This window comes from Lytechinus pictus, chromosome 8 (genome assembly GCF_037042905.1).
Source record: "Lytechinus pictus isolate F3 Inbred chromosome 8, Lp3.0, whole genome shotgun sequence".
In the NCBI taxonomy this organism is placed as follows: domain Eukaryota; kingdom Metazoa; phylum Echinodermata; class Echinoidea; order Temnopleuroida; family Toxopneustidae; genus Lytechinus; species Lytechinus pictus.
Window position 1 is genome coordinate 19,819,041 of NC_087252.1, and position 14,141 is coordinate 19,833,181.

The window sequence follows — 14,141 nt, forward strand, 5'->3', positions numbered from 1 at the left end:
ATTCTAAGTCAGAATGAATATACTGTAAGACATCATTTTTGCAACACGTTCAAATTTAATGAATGCACTTTTGTTACATGCCCAGTGGTAAACTTTTTCATTGAGCTATTTTAAATAATCAGAATGCACATAGCGTAAATTATTTGTTGTAAAGTTTTGCGAGTCATGTTTGTCCAAACTTAAGAGCAAGTAATGTACACGGCGGGACTTCTGCTGTGTGGTTTCAGCCTCTTCTCCAAGTTTTTAATAGTCCATTATTGCTGTTATCTTCCACTTTACCCCTCTTGGACTTTCTGATATTGAGTAGGAGTGGTCCTCGAGAAATGAAGGTGCTGAAGACTTTGCAGTATCTGGGAGGTTGTTTGCTGAATCAAAACGTCTTTCTTTCGGGGAATTCCTTGGCTTGGATGAACTCTGTACGAGATGAATGAAAAAAAAAAGAAACATATAAGAAATATTGAACAAAAACAGATAGAAGAATGAAAAGATAGCTTTAAATTTTTCAATTAAATATTCGATAATACATGAAGAATAATATTTATTTAGGAATCAAACCTTTTCCAGTGACTTGCAACAAAATAAATGTGTTTTTTTTAAATATTCATGATGATATATTAACCCTATCTAGCCCCTGGGGGGGGGGGGGGGGGCTTAATAAGCTTAATAAGCCCCCCCATCCACATTTTTCACGATAAGTCCACAATGAGAAACGAGGTACCACAATTTTTTTTTCGTTCAATTCTCGCAGAGCTTTTAGACAAAATTCGAGACGCCCAGATACGCAGTTACGCAACATTTTATGAGTTCATGTTGGACCGAAAATTGCTCAAAAATATTATTTTGTATACATATTTAATCCAATGGAAATTCTATTTTCAGTCATAATTGACAAATGCATCATTATTCTTGCACTAATTGGTTGGAAATAATCAAATCTTGCTTTTTATAATTGGAATAGTGCCACGAAGTGATCCCATTGAAAAAAAACTATAAAATACATAAGGCCCCAAAACAAAGAAATACGTATGGAATTATAGAACCAATAAAATACATAAAAGTAGAAATTTGATTTACCATTTCTTCAGGAGCACATTTGTTTAGAAATCATAGAATTTGGGGAATTATTTAGGGATTTATCTTTAACCCTAAATAGACTGGGCTATTTCGACGCCTAAGAAGACGGGGGAGGGGGCTGATTCAGCCCCCCTTATGATCTCGGCCGTTGATCTTGCAATCGCGACGAAAATTGGCACGCGCGTTACCCATGGCATTATCTACAATACCATAATATCAAAATCTGCTCAAAAATATTATTTTGTATACATATTTAATCCAATGGAAATTCTATTTTCAGTCATAATTGACAAAGGCATCATTATTCTTGCACTGATTGGTTGAAAATAATAAAATCTTTGCTTTTTATAATTGGAATAGTACCACGAAGTGATCTCATTGAAAAACAAGTGGAACGCCTCTGGCAGTCTCGCCTACATTACGCAATTTAATATAGCAGCAGTGCTAACTTTGAAAACTACTATAAAATAATCATTCACAAAAACATCATTCATATAATGACATAATACCACGTTCATTGACCATAAATGACATTTGAACGGAGACTTAAGACTGTCAACTACACCCATGTCCACATTTCATTCACTCTATCCATAAACTTTCAAAGTTATGATGGCACTTCAACAATTACCCCAACATGGCCTAAGTTTATTGACCTTAACTGACCTTTGACTTGGTTTTGTGACCTGAAACTCACAGGGGATGTTCAGTGATGCTTGATTACTCTTATATCCCAAGTGTTATGAACTAGATCCATAAACTTTCATAGTTAGGATGGTAATTCAACAAATACCCCCAACACGGCCAAAGTTCATTGACCTTAAATGACCATTCACCAAGGTCATGTGACCTGAAACTCGCACAGGATATTCAGTGGTACTTGATTAACCTAATGTCCAAGTTTCATGAACTAAATCCATAAATTTTCAAAGTTATGATGGTAATTCAACAAATACCCCCAACTTGGCAAAAGTTCATTGACCCTAAATGACCTTTGACCTTGGTCACGTGACCTGAAACTCGAGCAGGATGTTTACTAATACTTGATTAACCTTATTCCCAAGTTTCATGAACTAGGTCCATATACTTTCTAAGTTATGATGTCATTTCAAAAACTTAACCTTAGGTTAAGATTTGATGTTGACGCCGCCGCCGCCGTCGGAAAAGCGGCGCCTATAGTCTCGCTCTGCTATGCAGGCGAGACAAAAACCAATAAAATACATAAGGCCCCAAAACTAAGAAATACGTATGGAATTATAGAACCAATACATAAGATTAGAAATTTGATTTACCATTTTTTTCAGGAGCACATTTGTTTAGAAATCATAGAATTTGGGGAATTATTTAGAGATTTACCTTTAAAGCAGAGAATTCTATATTTAGGCATAAATTAGCATTATTAATTTATTAAAAATAAATTTAAATTCTGTAAAATCAGCGATACACCCTTAGCTCCATGCTTGCAGATTACATTGATGGTGACGTGTGTATTGGTTTTCGTTGCGATCGACGGAGATCTGAAGAGGGGGACCAAAAAGCCTCCCCCCCCCCCCGGGCTATGCAATCTAAAAGCAGCCCAGGATTATTATGTAGGGTAAACCAAATTTTTAATATATTTGTTCATTTAGTAAGAGTTTACTGTAAATACACAGTAAAGGCCCAGGTCCATGGTTAGCCTCCCAAATAGGATAATTTTCATCTCTATTTGGCTACTGAAAATGGAATATTTAAAGCAATGTTCTATCAAACCAAAGGTAGATAATACAGAGAAAATATTTCTTTAGAACACATGTATGATATAGATCTACTCTACCTTCTGAAGACGAGGCAGGAAATCAAATATGGTTGGGACAGCATCCTGTCTAAGACGTGTCACTTGCCCAGTCCTGTCAAAGCTACCATCTTCAAAATGAGCAAAACGGAGTACAAAGCTCTTGGAAGAATTCAATGAAGCTCGCTTCATATTGACCATCCATACTGTGTTACAGTACCGGTTCAGTCCAACGGCTGAATGGGAATCTGCAGCAAATGTAAACACATGTCATAAAATCAATAACACATAATTAAGAAAATTTGACGTGTCCAAAGGACACAGATGCCCCTGCTTAACGCGATCAGAAATCCATTCAATATGATTGAACTTAATATCATACAGAAACCAATATGCATATATATATAATTAACAAATTCAGACCTTTGAACCGACTTGCATATATAATGAGATGTGACCTTTGACCTACGGACTCCGAATTCGAACTTAGCCTGTATTTTGTGGTCATCTACCTACACACCAATTTTTTTTTTAAATCCATTAAATATTTTTCGAGTTATTGCGCGGAAACCCAAGTGGGGGGGGGGGGGGGGACGGACAGGGGCAACGCTTAATGCCCCCTCTGGGCTTCGTCTGTGGGGGCATAAAAACTCTAGGCCTACATGTACTCAGCAGGGGCCCGTTTCTCAACACTTGGACAAGTTAGTCATATAACTTTATCTACCAAACACAGAGTTAGTTCCAATCTTACCCAAAAGGATTAACTAGAATCCATTGATATCGTATACTATTGGTGGAAAGTACATGAAACGTAGCCTTAGTCACAAAATAGCATAATTTTCAAAAAGTAAAATTATGATAAAACCTAATAATAATAATAATCCGCTTTTATATAGCGCTTAATACATCGAATGAAAAGATAGCTTAAAATTTTTCAATTAAATATTTGATAATACATGAAGAATAATATTTATTTAGGAATCAAACTTTTTCCAGTGACTTGCAACAAAATAAATGTTTTTTTTTTTATATTCATGATGATATATTAACCCTATCTAGCCCCTGGGGGGGGGGGGCTTAATAAGCCCCCCTATCCACATTTTTCACGATAAGTCCAAAATGAGAAACGAGGTACCACAATTTTTTTTTCGTTCAATTCTCGCAGAGCTTTTGAGACCAAATTCGAGACGCCCGGATACGCAGTTACCCAACATTTTATGAGTTTATGTTGGACCAAAAATTGCTAGAAAATATTATTTTGTATACATATTTAATCCAATGGAAATTCTGTTTTCAGTCATAATTGACAAATGCATCATTATTCTTGCACTGATTGGTTGAAAATAATCAAATCTTTGCTTTTTATAATTGGAATAGTACCACGAAGTGATCCCATTGAAAAAAACCAATAAAATACATAAGGCCCCAAAACTAAGAAATACGTATGGAATTATAAAACCAATAAAATACATAAGATTAGAAATTTGATTTACCATTTTTTTCAGGAGCACATTTGTTTAGAAATCATAGAATTTGGGGAATTATTTAGAGATTTACCTTTAAAGCAGAGAATTCTATATTTAGGCATAAATTAGCATTATTAATTTATTAAAAATAAATTTAAATTCTGTAAAATCAGCGATACACCCTTAGCTCCATGCTTGCAGATTACATTGATGGTGACGTGTGTATTGGTTTTCGTTGCGATCGACGGAGATCTGAAGAGGGGGACCAAAAAGCCTCCCCCCCCCCCCGGGCTATGCAATCTAAAAGTAGCCCAGGATTATTATGTAGGGTAAACCAAATTTTTTATATATTTGTTCATTTAGTAAGAGTTTACTGTAAATACACAGTAAAGGCCCAGGTCCATGGTTACCCTCCCAAATAGGATAATTTTCATCTCTATTTGGCTACTGAAAATGGAATATTTAAAAAAAAAGGAGGAATTACCTCCTTTTTTGTTGGAAAAGTATTGTAGGATATGATTTTAATTACTGAATATGTTAAAAAATAGCTCAAAGTTATATTCTCATGAAAAGTTGATTTTTTTTCTCGCTCGCTTCGCTCGCTCAGGACTTATATATATATATAAAGCAGCCTTTTGGCACATGTTCTATACTGCGCCCCTCGTTGTTTTTTTGTTTTGTTTTTTACTTTTCACGCTACTGCCGCAAATAATCCTCTTCACAGTGGCGCGTACAGACCACCGTGACAAAAAAGGAATCTAAAGAGAGAAGAATTAAATAAATTTATTATCTGGATATCATGTCAAAATCTATCACAAAATTGGATTTTTGTATTAAAAAGGTTAAAAAAAATTGCTCGCTCGCTTCGCTCGCTCGCAACTTTTTTTAAAGATAAGTTCTGGCCTTCTCAAAATAGTCGCCTTACTACACCATTACGCCTATTCATACCATGATATGACCGGGAAATTTTTGGCTCTTGCCCCCCCCCCCCTGGCCACCGAACCCTGTTACGCCGCTGTAAAAATGCTGTGCATCATCATCATCATCATCTACCTACACACCCAAATTTTTTAAAAATCTGTTGAATATTTCATAAGATATCTTTAAGGAGCTGTGATCTTTGACCTGCAGACTCCGAATTCAAAGTTAGCCTGTACTATGGTGTCATGTACCTACACACCAAAATTTTTTTTAATCAATATATATAAATCGAAATATATTTCGATTTATTGCGCGGAAACCAAGTGGGGGGGCGGGCGAATCAACGGACAGGGGCAACGCTTAATGCCCCCTCCGGACTTTGTCTGCGAGGGCATAATTACCAAGGAGCTGCATTTCTCAAAATAGTCGCCTTATTACACCATTACGCCTATTCATACCATGATATGACCGGGAAATTTTTGGCTCTTGCCCCCCCCCCCCCCCCCCTGGGCACCGAACCCTGTTACGCCGCTGTAAAAATGCTGTGCATCATCATCATCATCATCTACCTACACACCCAAATTTTTTAAAAATCTGTTGCATATTTCATAAGATATCTTTAAGGAGCTGTGATCTTTGACCTGCATACTCCGAATTCGAACTTAGCCTGTATTGGTATCATCTACCTACACACTCAAATTTGTTTAAATATGTAGAATATTTTAAAAGTAATCATGTGGAAACTAAATTGCATATTTAATGAGCCGTGACCTTTGACCTGCCGACTACGAATTCGAACTTAACCTGTATTTTGGTGTCATCTACCTACACACTCAAATTCGTTTAAATATTTAGAATATTTCATAAGTAATCATGCGGAAACTAAATTGCATATTTAATGAGCCGTGACCTTTGACCTGCCGACTCCGAACTTAGCCTGTATTTGGTGTCATCTACCTACACACCATAATTTTTATAAATCTGTTGAATATTTAATAAGTCATCATGCGGAAACCAACTCGGATATTTCATGAGCTGTGACCTTGGACCTGCAGACTCTGAATTCAAAGTTAGCCTGTACTATGGTGTCATGTACCTACACACCAAAATTTTTTTAATCAATATATATAAATCGAAATATATTTCGATTTATTGCGCGGAAACCAAGTGGGGGGGGGGGGGGGCGGGCGAATCAACGGACAGGGGCAACGCTTAATGCCCCCTCCGGACTTTGTCTGCGGGGGCATAATTACCAAGGAGCTGCATTTCTCAAAATAGTCGCCTTATTACACCATTACGCCTATTCATACCATGATATGACCGGGAAATTTTTGGCTCTTGCCCCCCCCCCCTGGCCACCGAACCCTGTTACGCCGCTGTAAAAATGCTGTGCATCATCATCATCATCATCTACCTACACACCCAAATTTTTTAAAAATCTGTTGAATATTTCATAAGATATCTTTAAGGAGCTGTGATCTTTGACCTGCATACTCCGAATTCGAACTTAGCCTGTATTGGTATCATCTACCTACACACTCAAGTTTGTTTAAATATGTAGAATATTTTAAAAGTAATCATGTGGAAACTAAATTGCATATTTAATGAGCCGTGACCTTTGACCTGCCGACTACGAATTCGAACTTAACCTGTATTTTGGTGTCATCTACCTACACACTCAAATTCGTTTAAATATGTAGAATATTTCATAAGTCATCATGTGGAAACCAACTCGGATATTTCATGAGCTGTGACCTTGGACCTGCAGACTCCAAATTCAAAGTTAGCCTGTACTATGGTGTCACATACCTACACACCAAAAAATTTTTTAATCAATATATATAAATCGAAATATATTTCGATTTATTGCGCGGAAACCAAGTGGGGGGGGGGGGGGGCGGGCGAATCAACGGACAGGGGCAACGCTTAATGCCCCCTCCGGACTTTGTCTGCGGGGGCATAATTACCAAGGAGCTGCATTTCTCAAAATAGTCGCCTTATTAATGCACCATTACGCCTATTCATACAATGATATGACCGGGAAATTTTTGGCTCTTGCCCCCCCCCCCCTGGCCACCGAACCCTGTTACGCCGCTGTAAAAATGCTGTGCATCATCATCATCATCTACCTACACACCCAAATTTTTTAAAAATCTGTTGCATATTTCATAAGATATCTTTAAGGAGCTGTGATCTTTGACCTGCATACTCCGAATTCGAACTTAGCCTGTATTGGTATCATCTACCTACACACTCAAATTTGTTTACATATGTAGAATATTTTTAAAGTAATCATGTGGAAACTAAATTGCATATTTAATGAGCCGTGACCTTTGACCTGCCGACTACGAATTCGAACTTAACCTGTATTTTGGTGTCATCTACCTACACACTCAAATTCGTTTAAATATGTAGAATATTTCATAAGTCATCATGTGGAAACCAACTCGGATATTTCATGAGCTGTGACCTTGGACCTGCAGACTCCGAATTCAAAGTTAGCCTGTACTATGGTGTCACATACCTACACACCAACATTTTTTAATCAATATATATAAATCGAAATATATTTCGATTTATTGCGCGGAAACCAAGTGGGGGGGGGGGGGGGGCGGGCGAATCAACGGACAGGGCCAACGCTTAATGCCCCCTCCGGACTTTGTCTGCGGGGGCATAATTACCGAGGAGCTGCATTTGAAGCGAGCCTGAATCAAGGCTGTGAAATTTATTAGCGCCACCATCTGGCTTCCTTTTATTTGCGTAAAAAGAAGAGACACGCGAAGTCACTTTCTAGTCCAAACTCCAAAGTAATCAAATTTGCTTTTTTTTTAAATATGATTTTGATTTAATTAAAAATATACTATTGACTTTTTGTATTATGGCTACTCACCGCAAAGCGCCCCGGTGAGTAGCGAGGAGTTTCGGCAAAAATTAATTCTGTAAAAGTTGGCGGAGTACAGCAAGTCTGCATATGCCGACTTAACCCAAGACAAGACAAGTATTGTAATGAAGCGATGTTTGCCAACTTCACAGAAATCCAGGGCCAAATGCAGTTTGGTGTACGAGGTTAGTACTATAGTCGATCTATACATTTACTGTAGCAACTATATGTAGCAACTAACCTCGAACTAGTAATGAGTGGGGCCAGGACCAGTACCACAACTATACTAGTACAGCAGACGATGGTTTGTGTAAGCTCCACTACACTTCACTACGGCTAACCTCCGCTTCACCTATAGGCTATAGTGGAGTGTTTAATGGCTCTCTATACGAACCATCGCCTGATTTTTTTAGGCCTAGTCACTCAAGGGTTCATTACATGCCGCCGCGCACAGAAAAATCAAGCAATAGAAGTTGTGTGTTGTGGACACCAGAAGTGGGATCACAGCACGCGTGACCCACTAGTTAGAAATCCATTGCCAAACGTGGTTAATGGTGCGAGGTTAGTATACTAATACTAACCTCGCAATACGCGTGAGTCACTGAGTGGAGTAGCCTAACGTTAGTTAGAGTTTCATACGGCATGTACGGCCAGGCATCAATAACTTTTGTTGTCATCCAATTTCAATGAAATTTTCAGCATTTTGCTCGGAATGAATTTTACATTATTTATTAAGATCAAGGCCTAAATATCTTCAACCTGTATAATTCATAACCATTTTACTTTTTAGGTGTGCAGAAAAGACCACCCCCCCCCCATGGTCTGCTGACTACAGTACATAAACTTAAATACACGGGACTAGTATTGTTACACAGCTTTTTGCAAATGCAAGTTTGGTAACGACTAACGAATTCCCATTTTTTTTTCAACGTAATTTTGAAGTCGAAAACATAGCTGAACTTACGAATGCAATGTCCGTCCACATCCTACCGATTAGAGCAGTTGTATGCAGCTCATGTAGGCATGAATAACGTGAAATCTAAGCTAATAAGTTCACCAACATGCCAACCCTTGTAAAAAAAAACCATGGTTTGATGTTAAGGTAAAACCATGGTTTTGCATTGGATCCATCGTACAGTAATTTCATAGTTTAACCATAGTAAGATATGGTTTAATTATGGTGAAATCATGGTGCACTAGTGTTTAACCATAGTTAAACTATAGCTTTAGCATGGGTAAACCATGGTAACCATGGTTAAATGGTGTTAAATTGGAACGCACTTACCATGACATTACTATGGCATAACCATGGTCACAACTGTGTTTTTACCATATTTTAACAATGGTTAAGAAAGTATAAAACCATGGTAAAGAGAAGGTGAAACCATGCTTAGAAAAAGGTGAAACCATTGTTTTACAGCTGCCAAACCACATAATTACAACCCGAATCACGGTAAAACCATAATCAATTTTATGGTAGACCCACCTTTTGACCATAGTGCAATATTGTATGATGATGGTTAAACCATGTCAAAGTACTGTCTAGCCATGGTTTAACCATGGTTTACCACGGTTAAACTATAGGTTTAGCATGGGTAAACCATGGTAACCATGGTTAAAAGGTGTTAAATTGGAACGCACTTACCATGACATTACTATGGCATAACCATGGTCACAATTATGTTTTTACCATAGTTTAACCATGGTTAAGAAAGTATAAAACCATGGTAAAGAGAAGGTGAAACCATGGTTAGAAAAAGGTGAAACCATTGTTTTACAGCTGCCAAACCACATAATAACAACCCAAATCACGGTAAAACCATAATCAATTGTATGGTAAACCCACCTTTTAACCATAGTGCAATATTGTATGATGATGGTTGAACCATGTCAAAGTACTGTCTAGCCATGGTTTAACTATGGTGTACCACGGTTAAACTATAGGTTTAGCATGGGTAAACCATGGTAACCATGGTTAAAAGGTGTTAAATTGGAACGCACTTACCATGACATTACCATGGCATAACCATGGTCACAACTGTGTTTTTACCGTACTATAACCACGGTTAAGAAAAGGTGAAACTATGGTTAAGAAAGTATAAAACCATGGTAAAGGGTAGGTAAAACCATGGTAAAGCGAAGGTGAAACCATGGTTAGAAAACGGTGAAACCATTGTTTTACAGCAGCCAAACCACATAATTACAACCCAAATCACGGTAAAACCATGATCAATCATATGGTAAAACCACCTTTTAACCATTAGTGCAATATTGTATGATGATGGTTAAACCATGTCAAAGTACTGTCTAACCATGGTTTAACCATTGTATACCACGGTTTAACCATAATGTGCCACAGTTAATCGATGGTTTCATTGTAGATAAACCATGGCTACCATGGCTTAACCGTGGTTACAACCTTGTTTTTATTGTGGTAAATCCATCGTTTCAAAGTGTCTTTACTATGGTTAAGAAAAGGTGAAACAATGATTTAAAAACAGAAACAGCGATAACAAAAGGACCTTGGACCAGCAAATTTGACTGTTATATTGGGAATCTCTGTATATTGAGTTTCTAGTGTATCAGCGAAAGAAAAGAGTCAATTAAAATACAGTTACAATGTACACATTCGGCTACATCATCAAAGAGCCACATTGGTGATGGTATAATAAGAAATTACATTTAAAATTGTAGGTCAGTCAGACAGATAATATGACAGAGGTCATATTCCACACTACACATCGCCACTTATTGTATCAATCAGTGAGTGATCACACAATGACCTAAAAAGGGACAAAATGCAAATCAGTGTTAAGAACAACGCAATGAAAACTTTTAATAAAAATAAAGTCAAACACATCTAATACAGTACTACATGTACAGCTCTGGAAACATTACCCAAGTTAGCTGACAAAAGAGGCAAGTCTTTATACATGGCAGGTTTGAATACATATCTATAAAAGAACCCACATAAATTTTAATACATTCTTTATAAATTTTGTACTTTTCACACAAACAGTTAGCACAGATATGGCAAGCTAAACTAAGTAAGGAATGTATACATGTACTCCTGAAAACTGTTTTATTACTGCTGATTTCATATAACTGATTTGGCCAAGAAGACATGTTAGAAAGACTTTATACAAAAAACAAAAGAAAATAACTAGATGGATTCTCGACTGCACACAGTCGAAATTTATGCCTCCGCCATTGCCACTAGATCAGAAATATGTTGCACAGGTAATTTCCCATAAATCTTCAAATTTGTTCTATTCTTTTTATATTAAATAATTTATGCCTTATCCCAACATAAATAAACACTGAATGTTCAGTGCATGTTTGAGCTGCTAAGAAAAAAATTTACAGGCCGGCTCGGGTAGGAATCGAACCCACGACCCTCTGGTTATCAGACAGGCGTCATACCACTTGACCACCGAGAAGCCCGATGGCTGGTAGCTGGTTTGATTCACATAATACCAGCAGGTACAGTACTGTGTTGATATATCACATAATAGCAGCCAAAAGCCATCGGGCTTAATTCCTGGTGGTCTAGTTGTATGACGCCTGTCTAGTAACCAGGAGATCGTGAGTTCGATTCCTACCATAGCTGGCCTGAACATTTGGTGTTCACTTATATTTGGATAAGGCAAAAATTATTCAATAAAATTAAATCTACCCAATGGAAAACCTTGATTGATATTTTCTATTATCATATTGATCACTCTCATATATGCATCCAAGAACCATTAATATTGAATCTACAAGCAATTGTGACAAGAGACATGAACTCTTAGACCTTTGAACTTCTCAAGTCAATGTCATAATGGTTGCATTGTCCATATTTGAAATTGATCTATCGAAGTCTTTGGTTTATCACAAGAACAATTTCATGCATACACTGACCTACAATCAAACTTGATATATGAAAATAATTTTTAGTATTCATAAAACACAAGAAAATTACTAAATGGATAAAAAAGTTGTAAGTATATGACCTTTATGACCTTTGAACTTGGCCCTGCAACCCCCCCAAATTACCCCCCCCCCTATATCAAGCATATATGTACCAAGTTTGGAGTTACTTCCTCTAACATTCCTTTAGTTACACAAGAACAAGATATATTAAGGCATACTGACCTCTGTGACCTTTGACCATGTGACCCCAAAAATCCAATCAGATCATTCTCCCTCTATTATGTATATAAAGAATGTACCAAGTTTGAAGTTATTAGCTCCAATGGTTAAGTTATCACAAGAACAGGACATTTTAAGGTATATAACGACCTCTGTGACCTTTCACCCGTGACCATAAAATCAAAACAAAGTATTATCCCCAGTCAGACTGCAGGTCCCAAGAAAGTGGCTTCTTTCATCCAAGTGATATTCATGACTTGAGATGTTTTGCATATTTAATGAGCTTGATGCGGACCAAAACACCCCTTTTCATTCGGTCATTGCTGCTTTAAAATTGTGCATCGAATTTCATGAATTTGGTACCATTGTAAAGAAGAAGAATCATTCTTTCAGGTCATGTGTTTGGATTTATTCAAAGATTTTGTAATATAGGTTAAAATTTTGATCTAAAATATGCTACAAAATAAATATTTTCACCTGACAAAAGCTGCTATTTTCACACTTTATTTTTGTTTGAGCCCAAATGATTTTTATATCATGATAAAGCTGAATATGTATGCTTTGAAATGATATAGGTTTCAAAATAAGAATTGGTTTAATCGGGTCAAGATCACACTTTTAATTTGCCAAGTACATAAAGCAGCTTGAAAACAAGAATACTGCACTCTGATTGGTCAAAGAGACCGCACAATGGCAAATTCCAATTCCAGTGCCTGGGTTCGTGGGAAGGTCACACTTCCCATGTGGTAATCTCCTCAAATACCCCGCGCCTGTTGTTCTGTGAATCTTATCCAGCCAATCAGAACTCTGGATTTCATGCAAGTACAAAATTTCAGAAATCTCGTCTTGTACCTTGGTGGGAAAAGTGTGATCTTGACCCGATTAAAAGGTGCTGCATATCAAGAGTGGCATTGTGAGAAAGTACAGAAGTTCAGCTTTATGTTGATATAAATATCATTGAGGCTCAAAATAAAAAGTTTTGCACAATTTGCAAAAGAAAACAGAGGAAGAAAATTCAGTTTTGAGGCACATTTTCAGGCCAGAAATTTACTTATTTAACAAAATATTGTATACAAAATAAATGACCAATATGAAAGAGTAACTTTTACTCTATCTGATGGTGCAATAATATTTCATTTAACTTGAGGTTAAAACAGGTAAATTCTTAGAGAAAGAAAATCTCACGAATCACGAGATTTTGCAAGGAGGAGGATTCAGCCACGAGATGATTTGGATGAATCTGGCCTTTTTGCTCATTAGCATAGGGACCTGCGGTCTGACTGTCCCCCCAGGATATACCCTCATACCAAGTTTGATGTAAAACCACTCCACGGTTCTTGAGATTTCGACAAAACAAAACGGGACGGACGTACGGACGACCCGAAAACGTAATGCCTCCGGCCACTTCGTTGGCGGAGGCATAAAAAATCATAAATATTCTAAATAAATTAAGAGTTAGCACAGATATGTCAAGCTTAATTAAGTATGGAATGCAGAATGATGTCATATACTCCTGAAAACTGTTTTTTTTTTGCTGTTGATCTTATAAGATTTGGTTTGACTGAGAAGACAAGGTAGAAAGACTATATGTATATACAAAAAAAAAATCCCTGAATAAACTAAATAAATTAATGTACTTTTCACACACAGAGGTAGCACAGATATGGCAAGATTAAAGGACAAGTCCACCCCCCCAAAAAAAAAAATAAAAACCTTGATTTGAATAAAAAGAGAAAAATTCAACAAGCATAACACTGAAAATTTCATCAAAATCGGATGTAAAATAAGAAAGTTATGACATTTTAAAGTTTTGCTTCATTTCACAAAACGCTTATATGCACACCTCAGTCGGTATGCAAATGAGGGAACTGATGACATCACTCACCCACTATTT

General features: G+C 37.0%; 1 long non-coding RNA gene across 1 annotated transcript; it reads right to left on the minus strand.

Annotated features, from left to right (window-relative positions):
* Window positions 1-35: 35 nt before the first annotated feature.
* On the minus strand, window positions 36-9,206 carry LOC135155097 (uncharacterized). The gene is made up of 3 exons (XR_010294446.1): window positions 9,078-9,206; window positions 2,888-3,093; window positions 36-414 (listed from the first exon to the last, which is right to left on the minus strand). It is a non-coding gene; the product is annotated as an uncharacterized LOC135155097 (long non-coding RNA).
* Between the last annotated feature and the right edge of the window lie 4,935 nt (window positions 9,207-14,141).